The sequence below is a fragment of the Grampus griseus genome (assembly GCF_964374135.1).
Source record: "Grampus griseus genome assembly, chromosome: 11".
Classification (NCBI taxonomy): Eukaryota; Metazoa; Chordata; class Mammalia; order Artiodactyla; family Delphinidae; genus Grampus; species Grampus griseus.
Genome location: NC_139005.1, coordinates 11,692,053 through 11,714,319, shown reverse-complemented (window position 1 = coordinate 11,714,319; position 22,267 = coordinate 11,692,053). Strand labels below are relative to the sequence as shown.

General features: G+C 40.4%; 1 protein-coding gene across 1 annotated transcript in view; it reads left to right on the top strand.

Moving 5' to 3' along the window:
• Positions 1-20,533: 20,533 nt before the first annotated feature.
• RERG (RAS like estrogen regulated growth inhibitor) overlaps positions 20,534-22,267 on the top strand; it is a 106,851-nt gene continuing 105,117 nt past the window's right edge. Inside the window, exon 1 of the mRNA XM_082666646.1 lies at positions 20,534-20,727. The gene's annotated coding sequence lies outside the window, so the exon portion shown is untranslated. The remainder of the gene's footprint in view (positions 20,728-22,267) is intronic.

The following is a 22,267-nucleotide window of genomic DNA, read 5'->3' as shown; positions in this document are numbered from 1 at the left end:
TTAGTTTCTTTCTTTTCATCGTTGCAAGGTATTTCATTGTATGAATATATTCTGATCTAATATGGTGATGGATGGTAACTGGACTATTGTGGTGCTTATTTTATAACGGATAAAATTATCAAATCACTATGTTGTACACCTGAAACTAATATAAGTTTGTATGTCAGATATGACTTAATGAAAAACAAGATTGTCCTGATCTGTTTATTTATTTTGTTATCTATATCTATATATCTATATCTATATCAAGTTTGTTTCTCATTTTGCTTCTTATTACACATTCTTAATGTATGTATCCTGGTGCAGAGAAGTCAATATGCTCACTGATTAATTCCTAGGGTGTATGCCTAAGAGGGGAATTGCTGGTTTAAGGAGTTATGTATGCATTTAACTTTACTGGATGTTATCGAACTGTTGTTCCAAACTAGTTTGAAAATAGCAGTCAGCAGAAGTGTATGACAGTCCCTCATGCTCTATATTCTCACTATTAATTGATCTTGTACTATTGCCCATCTAGTCGATGTGTAGACATAGATTATTGTTATTTTCATTTCCTTAATCACTAGTCTGATCCCATTTCCCTAGGTTTATTGACCACACATTAGTTTGCTAGGGCTGCTATAACGACATTCCCCAAAATGGATGGCTTAAAGAGAAATTTATGATCTCATGGTTCTGGAGGTGACAAGCCTAAGATCAAGGACCAGCAGGATTCGTTCCTTCTGAGGGCTGTGGGGAGAATCTGGTCCACGCCTTTCTCCTCATCTGGCGGTTTACTGGCTCATTTTTGGCATTCCTCGGTGTATGGATGTATCACTCCAGCTCTACCTTGATGCTCTCGTGGTGTTTTTCCTGTGTGTGTCTGTGTTCAAATTTTCCCTCTTCATAATGACACCAGTCGTACTGGATTTAGGAGCCCACCATACTCCAGTACGACCTAATCTTAACTAATTACATATAGCAACAACCCTATTTCCACTTAAGGTCACATTCTGAGATCCTGGGTATTGGACTTCAACATATGAATTCTGGGGCAAAACAATTCAGCCCAAACAGGTAACTGGATTTCCTCTTCTGAAGAGAAGCTGTTGAAATCTCTTTCGCCATTTTTTCTTTTGGGAGGGGGTCTTCATCAATAACTTTAGGATCTGTGTGTGTATACCAGATCTTTGTTTAAAATATATGTTGCAAATACAACTTCCTTCTCTATGGCTTATCTGTTTATTCTCCTCAGAATTTTTTTTATGCATGACATAGTTTTCATTTGAATGTGGTTGAGTTAACAGATCTTTCCTTTATACTTAGTGGCTTTTGCATATTCTTTAAGAAATATTCTTCTTCCCTGACTTCATGAAGATATTATCTTAGGTTATTGACTAAACATTGATAGATTAGCCTTTTGTCTTTATGTTCTTTATCTACCTGGAAATATCCTTGTGTGTGTGTGTGTGTGTGTGTGTCCATCCAACTAACTGTCCTAGTTCCATCTGTTGAAAAGTTTGCCAATTCCCCATTGATATGTCATGCTGTCTCCATCATATTTCAGATTGATGTAAGTATGGACCTGTTTTTGAACTCCTGATCAGTTCCAGTGGTCTCTGTTGCCTTTCTCTGTGCTAAAAGAATACCTTTTTAATTAACATTGCTTCAAATAAATCTTGATATCTGGTAAAGGATTGTTCTGGTCTAACATTTTCCTTCTTCCAGAAGGGCTTGCCTCTTCTTGGCTCTTCACATTTTCCTATATATTTTAGAATCATCCAAAATTTAGAATAAAATTACATGGAATGCATAGGTCAATTTTGATAAAGTTGATATCTGTAAAATATTGTATCCACAAACATGGCCTACTTCTCTTTTTAATTTTGTCTTTTAAATTATCTAACTGATTAATTATATAATTAATTAGGTTAATTAATTAATTTAATTATTATAGAGTTCCAATAAAAACTCTAATTTTCTCCATAGAGATTTTGTACATCTTTTATTTGTTCCTCAGAATTTGATATGATTTAACGCTATTGTAAGTGATACTTCTTTCCCTGTTTTCTTCTGTTGTATAGGAAAAAATGGAGTTTTCATATATTCATTTTGTATCCAGATACTTCACTAAATTCTCCTGTTAATTTGATAATGTATTTAGAGTATTTAAGATTTTCTGTGTTCACAGTCACACCATCTGTGAATAATGAAATATTTTTTTCCTTTCACAATTTTTATCTTTGTTTCTTCTCTTTAGCTAAGGTACTTAGTGCAATTTTTTTTTTTAACTGAAATACATTTGACATATAACACTGTGTAAATTTAAGGTGTAAAAAATGTTGATCTGATATATATATATTGATAACCCATTGGAGTTATCAGTAGAATATGAGTCTGGAGTCTGCAAGGGAGGTCTGGACTGCTGTGGGAGTAATCGGAATAGAGATGGCGTTTAAAGTCATGATATTAGATAAGTGTAGAGAGAACAGAAGGAAACAGGTGTAGAGAAGTCTTAAGCCCTTGGATAAATATTAGGGAGAAGGATAAGAACCTCTAGAGAATATACGGCCAGTGATTTAGGGAGAAAAGCAAGAAAGTATGTCTGGAAGCTAAATGAAGTGTTTCAGGCTTCCCTGGTAGCGCAGTGGTTAAGAATCTGCCAGCCAATGCAGGGGACACGGGTTCGAGCCCTGGTCCGGGAAGATGCCATATGCTGTGGAGAAACAAAGCCCGTGCGCCACAACTACTGAGCCTGCGCTCTAGAGCCCATGAGCCACAACTACTGAAGCCCGCACGCCTAGAGCCGGTGCTCTGCAACAAGAGAAGACACCAAAATGAGGAGCCCACGCACCGCAACCAAGAGTAGCCCCTGCTTGCCGCAACTAGAGAAAGCCCGCGTGCAGCAGTGAAGACCCAGTGCAGCCAAAAATAAATAAATAAATATTTTAAAAAAAGAAAGAAAAATTTTCAAGGAAAATGGACTAACCTGTTGATTGTGTCATATACTCTGATGGGGTTAAGTAAGCTGAAAACTGAGAATTGGCCATTGTTTTGATTTAGCGATGTGGGGTCATTGGAATGGGGATTTAGAAGAAAAAGAAAGAGGAATGAGAAATCATGAGAACAAACAACCCCTTGAGAAAGTCTCGAGAAAAAAAAATGAAACAGAGAAATAATATTGTATGATTGTAGACTGTTTAATAATTTTAAAAGTAATTTCCTGCTCCTTGTTTCTTGGAGACTCTCCATAAACAGGGCAATGATTTTCCATTTTATAATTAGGAAGCTAAAACTCGGGAAGGTAGATTGTTTGGTTATTATTATGCAGCTAGCAGGTGACAGAGCCAGGAACAGTGTTCCAGAATATACAAGGCAGATGCCATGCGCAGTGAAGATAAATTCCATGTGCTTAATTGCTCTGCTGAGGGCCATGCTCGGCTGGGTTCAGTGTACGGCTCAGTCCACTAGTGATGTTTTTTGCAGGTTGATGAAGTAATTTGTTCAGCTCCAGAAACCCCGTCAGTCTTCAATAGGTGTTAATTCATTAATTGATCCTCAGAGGAAACTTGTAAATCCCAATCTGTTTTCTTTATTCAAGAATATAATCACAATTCACATATAATCACTATAATCACATATTTACTCCTCAGACTAAGATCCTTTGATTTTCTCAGTGCCAACTAGGGACCTCATTTCAGTTGATGCTTGTAGTGTAGAATCATCAAAAGGGCCATTATTGTCGTAATTAGCATATAAATTTAATTTAATGTCTACAGCAGGCAGAGAAAATTATTCAAACACATAATATTCTTCCTTGGTCCCATGCAATTTCTTTTTATAGGAAACTAGTTAAGTCCAAATTAATGTCCATCAGATACGTAAAGGAAATCTTGCCAGTGATATATGTAAATATGCATTTATGTCCTTCTGCTATAAACAAGGCACTTATCAGACCACTGAGTGAAATTGCTAGCTAAGTTTTTCCCTTGCTACACTCTAGTGTGGAGAGGAGAAACAACATATTCCTGGAATGGAGGGGTCAGTGACACAGGAAAAATGTCTAAATATGATAAATGGTAATGTTATAGAAAAATAAATGGAATTATCCCCTATCAGATATACACACACACACAGACACACACACAGACACCCACTACTAAATAAGGGGAATCAAGAATTAGAGAGAAAAAAAAGAATTAGAGAGAATACATATTGAGGGCCTGATGTGACCCTGCAAGTTCACTGTCACTGATTTGTGAGGAAACTCGGCTCTCACACTGTGGTATAGGATTGTAGTCCTACTTCAAAGAGTCAAGGTGGCAACTGTTTTAGATACAATTCCACTGTGAGTCATGTCAGAGAACTGAAAGCAAAGAGCTCTCTTTAGTTTCTAACTAGTTGGAAAATCAGAAGCATAGGTATTAGAATTCTGCAAACACACAAGTTAGAGAAGAATTCCTGACTTTGAACATTCACGACACTTAAAGGGGAAACAGAGGTTTGCTTGGAAAGGTTTCTAATTCCCACATGCAATCCTGAGAGGTAATTTTTATAATGATTATATAATCATATGATATATATTTATATATCTATATAAATATATATCATATGATTAAGTACTTTTTGTTCTTTATATCTCTTTGTAGTCATGATACTTACAGAGTGGGCACACATTTCAGTGCAAGAAATGCCATGTTTCTTCTATTGCTGAAATTAATTTAAATCCAACTCTAAACTCCTATGCCACCAATCTCTCTTGCTAAACTCTGGGTAGCCCTCCAGGGTTGTGCAAAGGTCCTGGGGTTTTATGCAAAGCAAATATTTGAGAAGGTACTTTCAATATGGGATCCACACTTGCCCCTGCTCAGATGCCCCTTGTTCACAAGTCCTCATGGTCTTTTGAAGTCCAGCCGTGGTATTCCTTCATCGACTGAGACACAGGGTCTTTGCTGGTGCTGAAACTCAAGTGCCTAGAGCCCCAGGGCATGGCCCAAAAGCATCCTCTTCCCACCCTGGGGAGATGCCGGGGTCTTTCTTCCCACTCTCACCCTCACTGTCTCCCTGCAAAGATACTTCTTCTCCCTTCCACATTCTGGAAGCATAAAATAATGTCTTTAATGAGCCTAGGCTTTTTTAAAGCACAAGATCGATTGGCCTTGTAACAGTTTCTACCATCCACCAGTTCAATGATAAACTCTCAGCTTGGGAGAGGGAGAAGGTAAACTGCCACAATTGCAAAGTAGAGAAAGGAAAGACGTTGCCAGTCCAGTACATTAGCTGTTCCAGAAATGCCTGGTGAGAGTATGAGATGAAAAGTATATCCCGTAGGTTAGCGCGTGGGTCTCTAAGGCAATAATATTTGACTCAAAGTCTGTATTTTTGTTAATCTCTTCACAACAACCTTCACCATAGCTCGCTCTTGAGTGTCTGTTTTTTAAGGTTGTGGGGTGTGGGGAGAGGCAGCAAAGGAAGGATGCCAAGGAGATGGGAAGTGAGCAGAGGAGAAGGGATGGGAAGGATGCAGAGTCTCTGCGTTCAGTTCCTTGCTGGTGAAGTCCCGGAATGCTGCTACGGCAGTGAGATCAGAAAGGCAGCTTGCATTTCTCCCTTTGGTGATGCGTTTTCAAGTGATAAGTGGTAATGAACGAGGGGAAGTGGAGAAAATGGAAAATGTTGTAAAATTGGAGGATGAGGAGATAAAGAATGTTTGGACCTCTTTAAAACTTTCGAAAAAAATTGCTGTGAGCTGTCTCCACAGCCTTCCTCTCCTTCCATGAACCTCTCTTCCTCCTTCACTTTCATACACACACACACATGTATGCGCACACACACACACATGCACGTGTGCTCACGCACGCTCGCACACACATGAACACTCACACACAAGCGCGTGCGCACACACATGCACACACGCGCACACATGCACGCTCACACACATGCTCAGACACATGCATGCGTGCATGCACACACACATGCACGCTCACACAATGCATGTGCAGACACATGCACATGCATGCGCACGCACACACATGCATGTGCACACACAATCTCTTTGCAAGTCTCCTCTCTGTTTCATTGCTGTCCTGTCTTTATCTTCCCTGATTTCTAGAATCTTTCAACCGTATTAAGCATTCATAGTTTATGGTAATATATTTCTATACACTAAACTGACTACTAAAATTTTTTAAGATTTCTTAACTCATAAAATTCCAAATACATTCTTTGTTTTCTTTTTCGTTTCTTTTTAAAATTTTTATTGGAGTATAGTTGATTTACAGTGTTTGTTTGTTTCAGGTGTACAGCAAAGTGAATCAGTTATACATATACACACATCCACTCTTTTTTAGATTCTTTTCCCATTTAGGCCATTACAGAGCATTGAGTAGAGTTCCCTGGGCTATACAGTATGTCCTTATTTGTTATCTATTTCATATATAGTAGTGTGTATGTGTCAATCCCAATCTCCCAGTTTATCCCCCCGACCCCTTGGTCATTCTCTATTTTCTATGCTTTCGTTTTAACCAAATCTTTAACCAAGTGGATGGGAAACCCAAATATAAGGACAAAAATGTTTCCGGATTTTGGCTTATTATCTTGTAGACAAATACATTGGCATATTTTCTCCATGTGGAAAAGAAAACTAATTCCATACTAACATTGATAAGAAGCCAAATGTGATTGAGGGAAAGGCAATCCTTCAGCTGATCCGTAACAAAGTATTTTCTTATTGGTATGTATTGAGTGAACCACTACAATCAAATTGAGATAAACCCAACCAATTTTAATTTGTCTATCTTTCTTTTTAATTAGAAGGAGAGTTTCCAAGTGATTGCACTCAGAAAAATGGGTAACACCACCATTATGTAAACATTTTATTCCTTGTTTCTCTTAGTATTTGCTTTTCCTAATGCAAGCTAGTTCACTAATCTTCCTGAAGCTTAAAGAAAGAAGCCCTATATATAACCTGTGAAATGTTGGACTTGAAAAGGTGCGAATGCAATTTTATGATAAACTATAAAAGAATTTAGGCACAAGTCATTAGGGCATAAAATTTATTTAAGATCATGATCTATTGTGGGACACAAGAGCATTTTTATTTAGGAACCATGATATATGTTCACTTTAGTTTAAACAGCATTTCAAGCAACTCAGTTGAAGACAGCTGTGGTGGTTGGCAGTAAGGTGATGAGGAAATTGGCCAGGTAGGTGGGGAAAACAGTAGGTGCATATAGCTGGTGGGGGTGGCAAAGAGAACATCAGTGGGAGGAAGAGTAATTCGCCAGTTAAGAGAATCAAAGTTATGAAGTTGTGTGTTTGTGTACTTATTTTATCCTCTACCACTTTATATAAAAGAATTTCAGTCAGTTTACAGAGAATATATAATACATACTAGTGCAGTAACTCAAACTATTTGTGGTAAAGAGCTAGCTTTCTTTCCTCTTCTTTCATTCCTTCCTTCCTGTCTTCACTCCTCCCTCTCCTTCTTTCTTTCTTTCTTTCTTTCTTTCTTTCTTTCTTTCTTTCTTTCTTTCTTTCTTTCTTTCTTTCTTTCTTTCTTTCTTTCTCTCTTTCTTTCTTTCTTTCTTTCCCATAGACTGCTACTGTTGCAAAAAAGAATGAATTACTAGGAAAATGAAATATAAAGAAAACACCCAAACTGGTCTATTTTTTTTTTTTTCAGTGAGATGAGTTCACTGATCATATGTTTGAAAGTTATGTCAATGGCAAATTGCTCTCAATTCTCAATTTCTGTACTTATTCTGTCAGGGACCATGCTTTTAGTAGCACTGTACTATTCAAACAGAAATGAAGACAAACGTGAACAAAGCAAACAAACAATCGCCCACAGCAGCCAGAAAGCCACGTACCAGAATAGGAAGCACTCCTGGCACGTTTGCTGTTGAGCTCGGTCCTTGGCTATGTTCGCATTTAGATAAATCCCTCTGGTTTATGTGTAGTAGTAGGAGTCACTATTTTCTGGTTTGTAGGTGATAGAAACCCAACTAAACAGGCTCCAGTTGGAAATGTATTGGTTTACGTGGATCCTAGGAAGAACAGAGTTAGAACTGATTTCAGAGATTCTTAGAACCTGGCAATGTGGTTATTACGTAACCTCCATCTTCTTTTTCTCTTCCTTCCTAATCAGCCTCAGAGTTTGTTGTGGGGGGAGGAGTAGGTATGAGGGGAGCCTGACAGTTAGGACTTGGTTCTGTGGGCTCTTCACCAGTGTTTGCCCATCTCCGTGCTACAAATTAAGGGTATAAAGAATCAGAGGGAAATGGATGTTGAGAGCCTCCACCCACCCCCGCCATGGGTTCCCGGCTTCTGAGATGGGAGGAGCTTACATCTCACATCTCCCTGCAGGAGTGGGAGAGGTTTTAGAGAAAGGATGTAGGCTTGTTCGTGTGGCTCAAGAGGGTACACTGGGGGCTGCTGTGGCAGGGCAATGGAAGACGTGGCTGGATGTTAACAAAAGACTGATGGTGCCCAGGAGATCCCCTGCAGGTCATGGACAATGAGATGGAAAGGCAGTTACCAAGCAAACAAGGAGGCAGGGGAGGCCTTGCAAAGCTGGTCACAAAAGAGAGCACTCTACCACCCTAGTCTCTTCTCCCTACCCCAGGTCCAGGGAGGGAGTCAAGAAGAGTAAAACGCCTCTGCTCAGAGCCACGTGAACTGCCAGCATCCTGCTGACTGGTGGGGTGGGCAGAACAGCTGAATTGCAGATGAGATTAAAGGCCTCAGATAAACAGGACTGAGTCTTAGGAGCTGAATGAGACCAACTGATCCAAAATGACTGAAAACTTAGAGAATCAAGCTGAGATATTACCCAGGAAGATACTACTCAGTGGGAAACAGTATCTCAGCAAATACTGGGAGTTGAGGCACCTTAATAAAATGGTTACATAATTAATCACAGTGGCTGCTATGTTGAAAGATTGAGAAAAGCAACCCTAGATGTAGAGATACCCTTAGGGGATCATTTTAGTGTTGCCTGGGTGAAAGATGATTGTGCCCCGTACAAGAGTTATAACAATAGTTATAGGTAGATGAGGCTGGATTTGTTACCAGACCAATCAGTCAGAATCAACAGGACTTGCTGATATAGAAGAAGGTCATGGTGGGAGGAGAGAGGGATTTCCCCTTGGTTTTCTCGCTTAGGAAACTGGGTCGACGAGGAAGCCTTGTAAGGAGGCGGGAAAGCCTGGAGGAAGAATCAGATCAGCTTTGAGAGGGAGCTGCAATCAACTTTTGGCTCTGCTAAGCTAAAGTTGCTTACAAAGCAACCAAATGTAGATGTCAAATGTTCAGCTAGGTATTTAATTCTAGAGCTCAGAGATCTTCACCCGTGGACATAACATAAACCTGCAACCATTCCTTGAAAGTACCTGCATCCAGCAGATTGAAAGAAGACAGCAGCTTTATACTTTCTCAACTTGCCTTTTTAACTCCTTTCTGTTGAATGGTTCTTTCCTTCCACCGGAATGGGGAAGTCTCAGGGTTTCTAAGACCAGTATCAGGCAGAATACAAAGCCATTATCGTTTTCAAACTAAGTTCCAGATACTTTCTATTTGAAATGTCTGCACTCCACCAGCTGTCCTGCTTTTGGACTCTGAGTCCCAGAGTGGGGACTGACCTTAACTCTTCTAGTAGCGTAGGATGGTTCTGGGTCTCTGCAGGATTTCAAGGGGTTGGTGGGATAGAGGAGAAATAACTGGTATAATTGAAATGTGGCACCGGTGCCTTCTGGGTGGGGTGAAAGGGAACAGCTGGTACACTCCAAGCCAATGCATGCAGAGTTCACCTCACTCCTGGCAGGAAGTCCTCTTGAGAAACAGGAAGTCACCTGTTTCAAGACAGCTCATGAAGTTCACCTTTGACACCTGGAAAACATACATCTTTCCTCTAAGTCTGTCAACTTGCAACTCACCCCACTCCCACCTTCTTTCCTCCGTTTACGGAGCTCTTGTCCTTCAAGGGACTCCGATACCAGTCGTGTGTTTCAAAACCTGTGTGCTAAACTATAAATGGTTCTACAGATCCTGACTTACAGGCTTTAAGTGAGAAAGGAATACCTCCCACCCTCATGGCTGGCGGAGAACAAGGGAGAAATATACAACACACTGACAATTTACTCCAAAGAAACCTGTACTATTGGCCGCTGCACCCTCCAATGGATTCCCTGCTTTCCTTTATAGATTCTGAAGGCAGCTGACAGTCTAATGACGGTGGTGCTGGTTTCACAATCCCTCAGCGTCACCTTCCCACCTGGTTTAGCCTCTCCTCTAAGATCCTTGCACAGTATTGCATTGCTCTCAGCCTTTGCTCCAGACAAGGAAAATGTCATAGTTATTATAGTGTTATATAAATGTAGGCATCATCTGCACAGAGACAGGGATAGCATTTACACTATAGGACTGCTTAAGAAAATTTAGGAAGAGAGAGAGAAAATAGAGAGACCCATTTAAGGGCTCCAAGGAACTTCAGTATCCAGAAGTAAGGTAGGGAGGAACTTGCAAAGGAGTTTGCGGGGAGGGCACAGAGATGAAGGGAAAGATAGATGTTTGGTATCACAGCATTTTGAAGAAAAAAGGCAAAGTCTTACCGCAATATATCCTTCTCCACCAGAGATGAAGCTTCCTTTTGTTCCTGTTCTTTGACAGACATAATCCATTAGTGCATTAGTTCATGTTGGGACATACTGTAATTGATAATAAGATTAAAAGTGCTGGTGAACCAAAAACTTCATGAAACAACTCTTTAAATAGAAGTCAATTGTCTTTAGTTCATTTGACCAGTAATACAATCTAACAAATGGAAAGCACCAAGGGGCACATTTCAGTTTGAAAGTTCTGTGGGACTAAGAGGAGAAGTTAAATAAAAAATCAAAATTGGAAATAAAAAAACAAAAACCAACCAGCCGAACAAAAAACTATTAGGAAAGCAGCCAGTATTCATTTTCATTCTCGTATATCTAAATACTAAACGTTATTGCTGTTTCTCTTATTTGGTTCACAAAGTTGACGTTTGAGTGGAGACATCCATTTTTAGTCTGAAGTAGAATGAGCACATTGTATACTGACTGTTTTTACTGTCCAAATGCAATTAAAATGAATAATCTTAAAAATGTTTGTCTGGCATGAATGAATATACAAATGAATTAAAGAATGTATGCAATGGGTACCATACCCCAAACAACATGAAAAATTTGAGTTTGTATGAAAAGTCAAATTAATATTTCTCCATCTGCCTTCTAAGCAGGGCATCATGTTCTAGTTAAAGAATGTGGTATAACTTATCCTAAGAGAGCCTAGGGTCTGAGAAGCTTTTAATTATAAATTTTGTTTTGACTTTGTGGTTCAAAGTATTTAACTTCTAATGGAGACAGTTATTGTATATATAATTTTAAATGAAGATTTAACTGTTTAGGATTAAGGATTAATTTCCATATTTGTTTAGTTGCATTCTCTCCCTTAAAAAAAAAAGGCTCAAAAGTAAGACAAAAGGGCTTGAACAATATTTTATCCATCACTGGAACTATATTATTGTCTGTGAAGTCATTTTGGACTGAAAGATAACCTTTAGCATTTTCTAAACTCTAGTAAACAACTTTAAACTTTGGAATCTAGAAATTTCAACAAATGCATCAATTCTCTTTTAGTGAGCAGTGGTAATTAGGTCTTTGCCAAGTAGAAAAGGGACTTTCTGGCAAAAAGATATACTTTCTTAATCATATAAAGTAGTAATTATTTCCATTCAAGGCTATTTTTAAGTTGTTTGCTTTCATGTTTGGGAAAATCAGCTTTGGCTGAGGTAAAGCTTGACTTGACTAGACAATTGGCATAAAAAACACTAACAATTTTCTCCAATAAATGTGAACAGAAAAAAGTGATTTTTTTGTTGTCTTTAAAATCCTTAATCGTAGGAATTCACTTTTGAAATCTTATTATCCTTTGTCCACAAATCACTCATTTGCCTATTGTACATCTTGGTTCATTTCTGCAGATCTTCTACATGTGTGCTGCACTGGGCCAGTCATCCAGAAAGTCTAGCTAGACGTTCAGTCTCAGGGGAGTTGATCAAGGCACAAGTGGTAAATGTGATGCAGGTTCTGTTGGTGCTCAGTCAACTTGGATGGTTCAATTGCCAGGAAGTGGGGAAGTGGAACCACGTCAGAGTTGTTTATTGGCCATGGGACCAGGGTCAATGCCCCAAAGGTTGCCGGGAATCACTACAGTTTCAAGTCAAAGGGAGTCAGGAGTACTATATACATGTAGGTTCCCACACCAGCCAAAAGAGTGTGGGTAGAAGGTTAGTACTAAAGAGTTCTCTCCATCCTGGAGATAGGGCAGCAATTCTCAAAGGGTTATGTTCTCTTCTGATACTTTTTGTAGTTTAACTTAAATTTTAAATTTTTCATAGGTAATTACATAGGCGCAATAAAATATTCAAAAAGTATAAATTGTATATAATGAAAGGCAAGTTCCTCTCCAAGCCTTCAGTTCCTTTCCCCAGAAGAAACCACTGTACCAGCGCCTTGTCTAGGTATGCATGAGGACACATGCGTGTGCATAAAGACAATTTAAAAATATACAAATTGTATCGTACTGGTTTGCTCCTTCTTTCCCATTTATCAACGTATCTTGTAGTTCATTCCTCAGCAGTACATAAAGAGGCTGTTCCTTCATTCCTTTGAGTTGGTTCTGCTCTCTTTTAATTCTGGTATTTGGGTCTGCCAACTTAACTTTATTTCATCTAACTCATTTCACTTAAAGAATCTTTGCCTTAAATTTAAATTGAAACGTGAACATTCAGCATCTAAGAAATACCTGGCATGGAGGAGGATCTTCCACTTTTGTTTGTGTGCCATTGGGGAAGGCACTCAGTTCTCTCATCTACATGAGAGGGATCCTACTTCCCTGGCTGATGTGGCCAGGTTGGCTGGCTGTTTTGCGAATGTATGCTCTCTGTTTCAAAGTAGAGAAGAGGCTGTCAAGGTGGAGACTGCAGTTCTGGGCTCCCTTTATATCGAGTGTAACCACGTAACTAAGTTTTGCCAATGGAAGATGAGAAATAGTAGTATGTGTCAATTCAAGGCCAAGGCAATTAAAACCAGAACTGTACACTAAATCATATAATTGGGGTAAAGATTAAATTCAATAAGATAACGTAAGTAAAGCGTTAGGGCATAGTAGTGCTAAGTGACATCTATTCTTATTAATACTGTAATTTATATATAGCTCTCCATCTGAAAAACATATTTTTTTTCCTGTACCAAGTTTAATAAGGACTCAATACTCAGTCATGTGCTCCAAAGTCAAATGGACTTCACAGAAGCATTAGGGAGCAATGAAGATTTTAATTGGGGAACTAAAAGGGCAAATTCACTTCCACAGCTCATAGGAAACAACCTAATAGTAATCTCCATTAGATTTTTTCTCCAAGAGATTCTTTAACTACCAGCCAATAGGTGTCTTTCTTGATATTTTCCCCATAAATCTCTAAATTATTTTCTATTGTCCCAACAAATTCAGATTCCACCCAAAATTTAAATGATCTCACTTAAAGAACTACTCACGGGGCTTCCCTGGTGGCACAGTGGTTGAGAGTCCGCCTGCCGATGCAGGGGACACGGGTTCGTGCCCCAGTCCAGGAAGATCCCACATGCCGCGGAGCGGCTGGGCCCGTGAGTCATGGCCACTGAGCCTGCGCGTCCGGAGCCTGTGCTCCGCAGCTGGAGAGGCCACAACAGTGAGAGGCCCGTGTACCGCAAAAAAAAAAAAAAAAAAAAGGCAATTTATCAACTATCCTCTGGTGCTCCACTTACCTTTTGAGAATCTTAGCTCTTCTCCAATCACATTATTAAAATATTTATCCAACGAAAGTTAGTCTTTACCTAGAAGGTGATATTTTTCTGCTGAGAAAAAATAAGATTCACCTCTTCCCCTCCTAATTTCATTGGAATTAGAAAAGGCTTTCTTAGTTGATTCCTGGTTGTATTCAGGAGATGGACTCTATCGGGAAATACTCTCCTCTCTTGGACTAGAATAGCCCCAGAGAAGTCTCTCAAGGGAAATTTTGAGTTACTGCATTAAAGGCAGCATTCACCAGCCAGCTTACCTTCCGTGTCACAACTGTCCTTTTGAGATTGACTATGGCTTTTGCTTCTGACCGTGTCTTAACCATCCCTTGCTCTCTTCTACTGAATGTAGCTCATGGATTCTGCCTCTGCAAATGCTGAATTTACTCCTAACAACATACCCCCAACTCCCTTTCCTGCCTTTGTATTCTTGTTCATGTTCATCCTTCCAGGTTTCTGCACTGGAGTTCAGGCTCAGAGCCTTCCCATTTCACTGATTTCAATCCTTGTCTCCTGAACACCACCAGCCCTCTTTATGTGCAGCTGATGAGTTGGTTCATTCAGAGAAGTTACCACCAAACTAATATTCAATGTATCTCGGTCTACTAGTAGGTCGTAGAACACAGAATGCAAGTGCAAATACACACACTATATCTGTGACTAAATAGGGTGCAAGTGTGACAAAAACACCTTGAAAGTGTTTCATAAGAATTAAAACTTGTTTAATATGCTCTTTCCCCCAACATGCTGTAAATTCTATAGGCAATGAACTGTGTCTGAATTATTCCCTGGCGTATCCTCAGAATCTAGCCCAGTTATGTGCTTGGTTATGTTAGAGCCTAAATAATGTTCATTAAATAAATAAATGATACAGATAACCTAGAAGTAAAAGACTAAAGGTTCAAATATATATTTTACAAAATAAAATCCATATTCCATATTTAAGAAAATATAACCAAGTAGCATCCAATAATTACCAACTTTGTAAATGCAGACAAGATATTCTGGGTTTCTCTTTCTTTATCTCTAAAATGAAGCTAATGGTAGAGTGAAAGAAATTAGAACCTCATAAAAGTGCTGTCTGTGTATTGGAGATGATTGTGTTTACTCACATTGGCAACATGAGGTTGATAATCTAGTTGTTACAGTCTGAGCACAATTATTTGGAAGTCTATTGCATTATAATAAAAATAATGTGTCTTGGTGACACCTTTATAGGAGCTCATCTTGTAACTTGCTGGGCACAAGAGGCAAATCACTTATTTCCTCTTATTACTTTTGTTTTGTTTTGTTTTTGTTTTTTTGCGCCGACCTCTCACTCTTGTGGCCTCTCCCGTTGCGGAGCACAGGCTCCGGACGCGCAGGCTCAGCGGCCATGGCTCACGGGCCCAGCCGCTCTGCGGCATGTGGGATCTTCCCGGACCGGGGCACGAACCTGCGTCCGCTGCATTGGCAGGCGGACTCTCAACGACTGCGCCACCAGGGAAGCCCTCCTCTTATTACTTTTAAAATGAGAATAATGCATATCTGCCTTAAGCTGTGTATGTTCATTCAAGTGCTTATAATTTACCATGTATCAGCTCATCTATACTAATTTATTTTTTTGCCCGTGGAGCAAGATAGCATCTGTGGTTAAAAGAAACTGGCAAGTACTTTAGCCTGATTGTTACCTGTATTTCAGATTTTGAGCCTGCTGTTTTATATCAAAATGTAGAAACACACAACTGTCTAAAACCTTATGGAGTTTATCTAATTCAGAGATGAAAATGCATAATTAAATAGTTCCATGTTCTGTCCTTGCCATTCACAAATCCTTGCTATTAACCCCACAGATAAACTATTCCCTGAACCAAAACTAACGTAAGTATATTGTCACAACATATTAAATGCAGCAAGTGATGGATTTTCTCCATATAGGGCAGGCCTGGGGATACTTTCAGGCCTGAGGATACTTAATAGGTAGCTCTAAAATAAAAGTCACTTCACTATAAAGTAAAGGTTTAGATCAGTAATGCGCAATGTCTTCCAGGAAGGACCCAAGTCTCAAATTCTTCATATCCCATCAAGGTTGCTAGGGAATTTTACATCCCTGCAAAGCTTCCCTCACCATAGCAGGGAAGGGACCGTGGAAAACCTCCCTCATCACAACCGTGAAAGCTTTTTGGAGAAGGAACACCCTAGTCTCCTAAGACTAAATGTCATTCCTTATGGAATGCTTCCAGGTAATGGTAAATGATGGAAGTCAATTTTTTTTGTTGTTGTTGTTGCGGTACGCGAGCCTCTCACTGTTGCGGCCTCTCCCATTGCGGAGCACAGGCTCCGGACGCGCAAGCTCAGCGGCCATGGCTCACGGGCCCAGCCGCTCCGCGACATGTGGGATCTTCCCGGACCGGGACACGAACCCGTGTACCCCGCATCGGCAGGCAGACTCGCAACCACTGCGCCACTAGGGAAGCCCGGACACCAACTTTTAAAAGTGTTTCTTGAAAGGTGAAGATCTAGGAACATAGTTAAGTGACAGCTAGAGGTAGCAAGCCAGGCTGAGGTTCTGGACAGGGCTGAGGAGGACCAGAATCCCTGACTCCGACACGGGAGAAGGATGCGCGCTCTAAACACTGTGTCTGCAGGGTACACAAGTCTCATCCTGTCTATACATTTAATGATTATTTAATATGTGTGGGTATTTTCTTAAATAAGTCGATTCTATGCTGATAGTGTCTCCCCACTCTAAAGGTATGCCTAGTGAAATATACCACAGAGGGCAGCAATCCTAAGTTTGGTATCCCAGCCTTTCTGCCATGCGGTGACTATAACAGGGCTTCTATGTGTTCAAGTAGCCCTGAGCTGTCCCTTGGAAAGGTTGGGAATAAGAGAAATATATTTACTTTCTGGGAGTTAAACTAGGGACGTGAATGGTGTGGGTATCTTACTGGAGAACACAGACCTGAGAGTCATCGTAGCTGAGAGCATGGTGGACTTGGACAGCGCGGGCACCTGGACATCTGGGGGGGAGTGGGAAAGAGGATGGAATTCCTAAATAAACAATTGACAAAGAGATGTATATATTTATTTAGTGCCAACCAGCCTTTGCTTCTGCTTGTCTCCCAGTCCCGGATTCTTGCTTCTATATTTTGACTTTGAAAAAAACCTGCCTGTCTGTCCCTCTTTCATTGAACAACTCCCTGGACTTTCACATCCTCCTATTTCACCTTGGCTTGTCCTGCCTGGTCTACGTAACTCCAGTCCTTGAGAAAGCTCTCTGGCTGGGGCGACAGATCAGTTCATACGAGGTAAACATTTTCATAGCGTTTGGTAAAATGCTGTAAGAATAGATTCATGCTCTAACGTAAGAGCTTCTTCTCGGGTATTCATCCCTCTTCTCTTCCACCAGCCAGAATCAGCACACTTGAAAACCTCTAAATGTCAAATTTGCCCTCTTTTGCTGTGCATTCATCAGACTACTATGTACAGCACCATGAATATTTTTAGATGCTTAAGATTTTTTTCAACCTAGTTTTGATAAAAGATTTGCTTACCTGATCTGAAGCATCTTAACTTGGGCCTATCTGAGGCATTTCTTTAACTTGAGTCTTTACAATGAAAACAAAAATGTATAATCCAAGAATGACTGTCTTACGTTATGAAATTAGGAATAATTACATCAATCTGCTTATATTGCCCGATAGTTGATGTTACTTCCCAATTCATTCCTTTTAGGCAACTAGTAAAAGATGAGCAGTAGGAGAACAAGCTCTTTCCTCCTTGATTCCAGATTTATTTTATTACATAATCCAGATTCTATTGATGTTCTTCTGCCAGTTTTAGGTTACTTTTAGGTTCCACTCTCAGATGTGACAATCACTTCTTTGTATCAGAATTGAAGAATTCTCAGCTCTTGTATTAGTTAAAAGTTTACTTTAATTGCAGATCTTTAAGCTACTAAAATGTAAAAGAAATTGCTTTCTTCGAATGTTTTTGGTAAACACCTAGAAATAGCTTTTTCTTGGTTTGTGTGTTTTGCCCGCCTCTGAAATTCTGCGCTCCATGTTATATTAAGAAGTTAATTGTAAAGTCTGGTGCTTGCTCCAGCAGTGCTATCTCCTGATACTACCTTCTGGCTAAAGGAAAGAAAGGAATAAAGGCAAACTGTGTGTGAAATACAGAAAAGGGTACTTTCAATAAGGCCACCTAAAGGGGGCTGTACTGGAGTCAGCCTTTTGTAAAAGTGAGCCCCTTGTGCCATCAGCCCTGTGGTAGCACTAATATGCCTGGGACCAGCAGGACTGCCAGCAGCACAGCTCCCGTTCCCGGTTTCAGACATGAGTGACAGCGTCTTTCTACTCCCTTTCATGCCTTCCTGTCATCACTCTTCATAAGCAAGCTGGCTGAAATATCATTCACCACCACAGGAGAAGAGCGTATGAGGCATCTTGGCAGCGTTCACGTAAGAGATATAACTCTACAGATATAACTCTGTAGACGTCGACCATGTATCCTTTTTTGTACTGATGGTTTTGTTGCTGGGCCCATTTTCCTTGAACAGGCTTTTTCAACCATCTCCAGAACGCATGTATCAATATTAACTTTGTCTTTTCATTATTTTTTTAAAGAACAATACAATTTTTGTTTTCTAACAATTATAATACACAATCTTGATTATAAGATGAATTCAATAAAACCAACTAAAACATTATAAATAAACCTAATGTCCCCTTTATCTATGAACACCAACCCTAGATGCCTCTCCACAGGGAACTGTTTTCATTTGTTGGCTTTACAGCCTTCATATATTTACTATGAAGCCATGTGTGCATGTTTGTGTAACCACATAGAAATTATATGGGGTTTTATACATAAATTATATCAAATTTTATATACTATATCCTGTATTGTGTTGGAAATATTTTCATGTCAGTACATGTGGAAATACCACATTTTTTTAAACATTTTTATTGGAGTATAATTGCCTTACAATGGTGTGTTAGTTTCTGCTTTATAACAAAGTGAATCAGTTATACATATACATATGTTCCCATAAGTCTTCCCTCTTGCGTCTCCCTCCCTCCCACCCTCCCTATCCCACCCCTCTAGGTGGTCACAAAGCACCGAGCTGATCTCCCTGTGCTATGTGGCTGCTTCCCACTAGCTATCTACCTTATGTTTGGTAGTGTATATATGTCCATGCCTCTCTCTCGCTTTGTCACAGCTTACCCTTCCCCCTCCCCATATCCTCAAGTCCATTCTCTAGTAGGTCTGTGTCTTTATTCCTGTCTTACCCCTAGGTTCTTCATGACATTTTTTTTCTTAAATTCCATATATATGTGTTAGCATACAGTATTTGTCTCTCTCTTTCTGACTTACTTCACTCTGTATGACAGACTCTAGGTCTATCCACCTCATTACAAATAGCTCAATTTCGTTTCTTTTTATGGCTAAGTGATATTCTATTGTATATATGTGCCACATCTTCTTTATCTATTCATCTGATGATGGACACTTAGGTTGTTTCCATCTCCGGGCTATTGTAAACAGAGCTGCAATGAACATTGTGGTACTTGACTCTTTTTGAATTATGGTTTTCTCAGGGTATATGCCCAGTAGTGGGATTGCTGGGTCATATGGTAGTTCTATTTGTAGTTTTTTAAGTCACAGAGCAAACAGTGTTTGAGCTTTCTCCAAGAATTTGCAGGACTACTCCTGCACAGAGAGGCAATTCTTACCTCTGCCGCAGACCCAGCTGTTCCGGTCAGTGTGGCCCAAAACTCGCGTCTGCAGTGGCTTTCCAGGTCAGCCGGCCCTGGAAACTGCCTCCCTGGCTACCTCTCTTTCATCAAGGACACGCTGAAGACTGTTCACTTAGCCCTAGGTCCCGGTCTGCTCTATGCGGTGGTTTTCTGGAGGCCACCTGATATCTTGCTAAAAACACCTAGGTTTCAAAGGAAAAAAATAACATAGGTGTTTCCTGCTCCTCTAATCAAAAGTTTCTCAGTCTTTGGGAAATGATTTCACCTCTCTGAAACTCACCTCCTCGTCTCTGAAAGGCTAATAATTTTAAATACTAGTGCTTACCTCAAGGGAGGGTATAAAACACCAAATGAGATGAGCGATGTGAAAGGCACAGCACGAATATTAACTATCTTTGTTAGGTTTTGAGGATGATGGACGATGACTTCAAACGTTGTAAATGCTGACCTTGTAAGGACAGTGTGAAGCTTTTGGAACTTTCTCAAATATACAGATATGAATTTCAGTTGAATTCACTATTTATGTCTCTTCTAGCATCTCAGTTTCCAATCCGGTCTGGATTTCATTCCAACCATTTACTAGCCTTGGACAAGTTATTCTAAGTTTCCTCTCGGGTATCATGGGGATAATTAGAATAGAAAACATCACCTAGTAATGCTTTCACACGCAAGGTTTTGACCAAGGAAAGAGGTCCTTCTGTGGGAACCTAGAGACCGGGAACTGAGCAGGGGCAAAGGGAAGCCTGTCTCCCGTGCGGCGCGAAGGCGGATATTTGGATGTTCGTACTCACCAGCCTGGGGCGGCCTCGCGGGAAGAGCCGGGCGCTGGCCCCGGTAGGGGGCGCCCGAGCGCCGCACTGCAGCATCCTGGCGGCCTCTCCGGGCTGAGCTCGCGTCCTGCCGCAGTCCCTCGGCGGCTAGTCTGAGCGAGTGGCAGCGAGGAGATCCTGGCCGCTCCGCCAGCACTTGCCGCAGCTGCCGCCTCTCCCACCCGCGATCGCAGCCCATCAGCTGGGAAACGCCCCCCCCCGCCCCCCGCAGACTGGGCTGCGCAGCGTGGGAGGGTTAGCGGTCCCGGAGGACCGATTCCGAACTTGCAAGGGGACCGCGGCTCTCCCGGGCCTGGAGAGTATGAACAGGTGAGTGTCACGCACGTGCCCAGGTGGCTCTTTCGGGATTGCTTCCTGCAGACCCTTTCGAGCCCCTGAACGCTCGGCCTCTGGGGCGGTCCTCCTGGTCACTGGGTCCTCCCAGGCGGGGGTTGTGGGTCACTGAGAGGGAGATGTGAGCCCCGGCTCCCAGAGCTTGACAGCGCCCTCCGTCTGAGCTGAGACCGACCGAGAATGCCCTTTTGACTTAGGCTGCATTTGCTCCCTAGGTCGAGAGCAAGTGACCTGCAGTCCACTATGGGCTTGTTTGTTTATCATTCCAGGATACCTGTTGCTTTCCAAGCAACGGTATAGCCAGGGGTCTCGTACAATCATCCTCATTCCTGTGCGTGCTGCGTTGTGATAAGGGAGAATTTCTGACAATGAGACCAGGAAAACTTGATTTCAGAGCTAGAGAAGGAGCGGCCCAAAGAGAATCTCATTCCCACGATCAGACTAGATTCTTTGCTTCCCTAAACACCTGCACTTTATTTTGATGAGACCATAAATATAGAAGTTACAAAACTACTACCGTATAAAGATGCTTGCCTTTTTTTCCCAAAAGGAAATAGAAAGCATGGACCTTGATAAGTGTAATAGTCTTGGGATTGATTTATTATGGATAAATCATTATTTTTAAATAAATATGAAAATAGGGCTATTAGTGAACTAAATGTCATAGCCCTATTGAATTGTAAGCTCCTTGAAGGTGGCCATTTAGCATAACTGCGGGATGAATCAATGCATGCATTAATGTAACACAGAATTTGGAGTCTTGCTTTTTTCTCTTCTTCTTTCTAAGCTTTCTTTTGGTACCTTTATGTCTAGGAAAAACCTTTAATCTCTTAAATACCTAAGTGTGATTTTAGCTTTAGGGGTGATTAGAACTGAGAAGTTTTTGTCCTAATAAAGCACTGTCCACGTAAAACGTGGATGGCAGCTTCAAGACCCAGCCAGAATATTTCTGCACAACAACATGAAAAAAAAATGTTTTCTTCGATCCGTGTTATGGAAGGTCTTGGATCATGAATTATTTTGAACATCAGAGACTTGGCAACAGGTCCCTTATTAAAACAATTTACACATTTATCTTTGTTTTCTATCTTTATCAAATGTAACTTTTCACATTTTCATGTGAGAAAATGTTGAAGGATATATGTCAGTTTTGTGTCTTCCTTTAAGGGATTTTTCTAAACATAACCTAAGATTTACAATAACTAGCTACATCTTTATGAGGTTATGTATGAAAAATTTAACCTACACAATTTTTCTTTCTTATGTGAAATTCCTATGCCTCTGAGGCCATTTGGGAGTTACTGAAAAATTTAACTTAACAAATGTTTTGGTTTTTTTTTTTTAAACCACATTTGATGGCTACTTTCTTGAGGCGTAAATCAGATAGTAAATTATTTGGATTTTTATGTGCATGGGAATGAACAGTTCTGTATGAAATAACAAATTGTTGTTTATACAAGCTCCAGACACTTGCATGTTCTATGTTTCAAAGAAATGCTTGCCATTCTTATTCGGA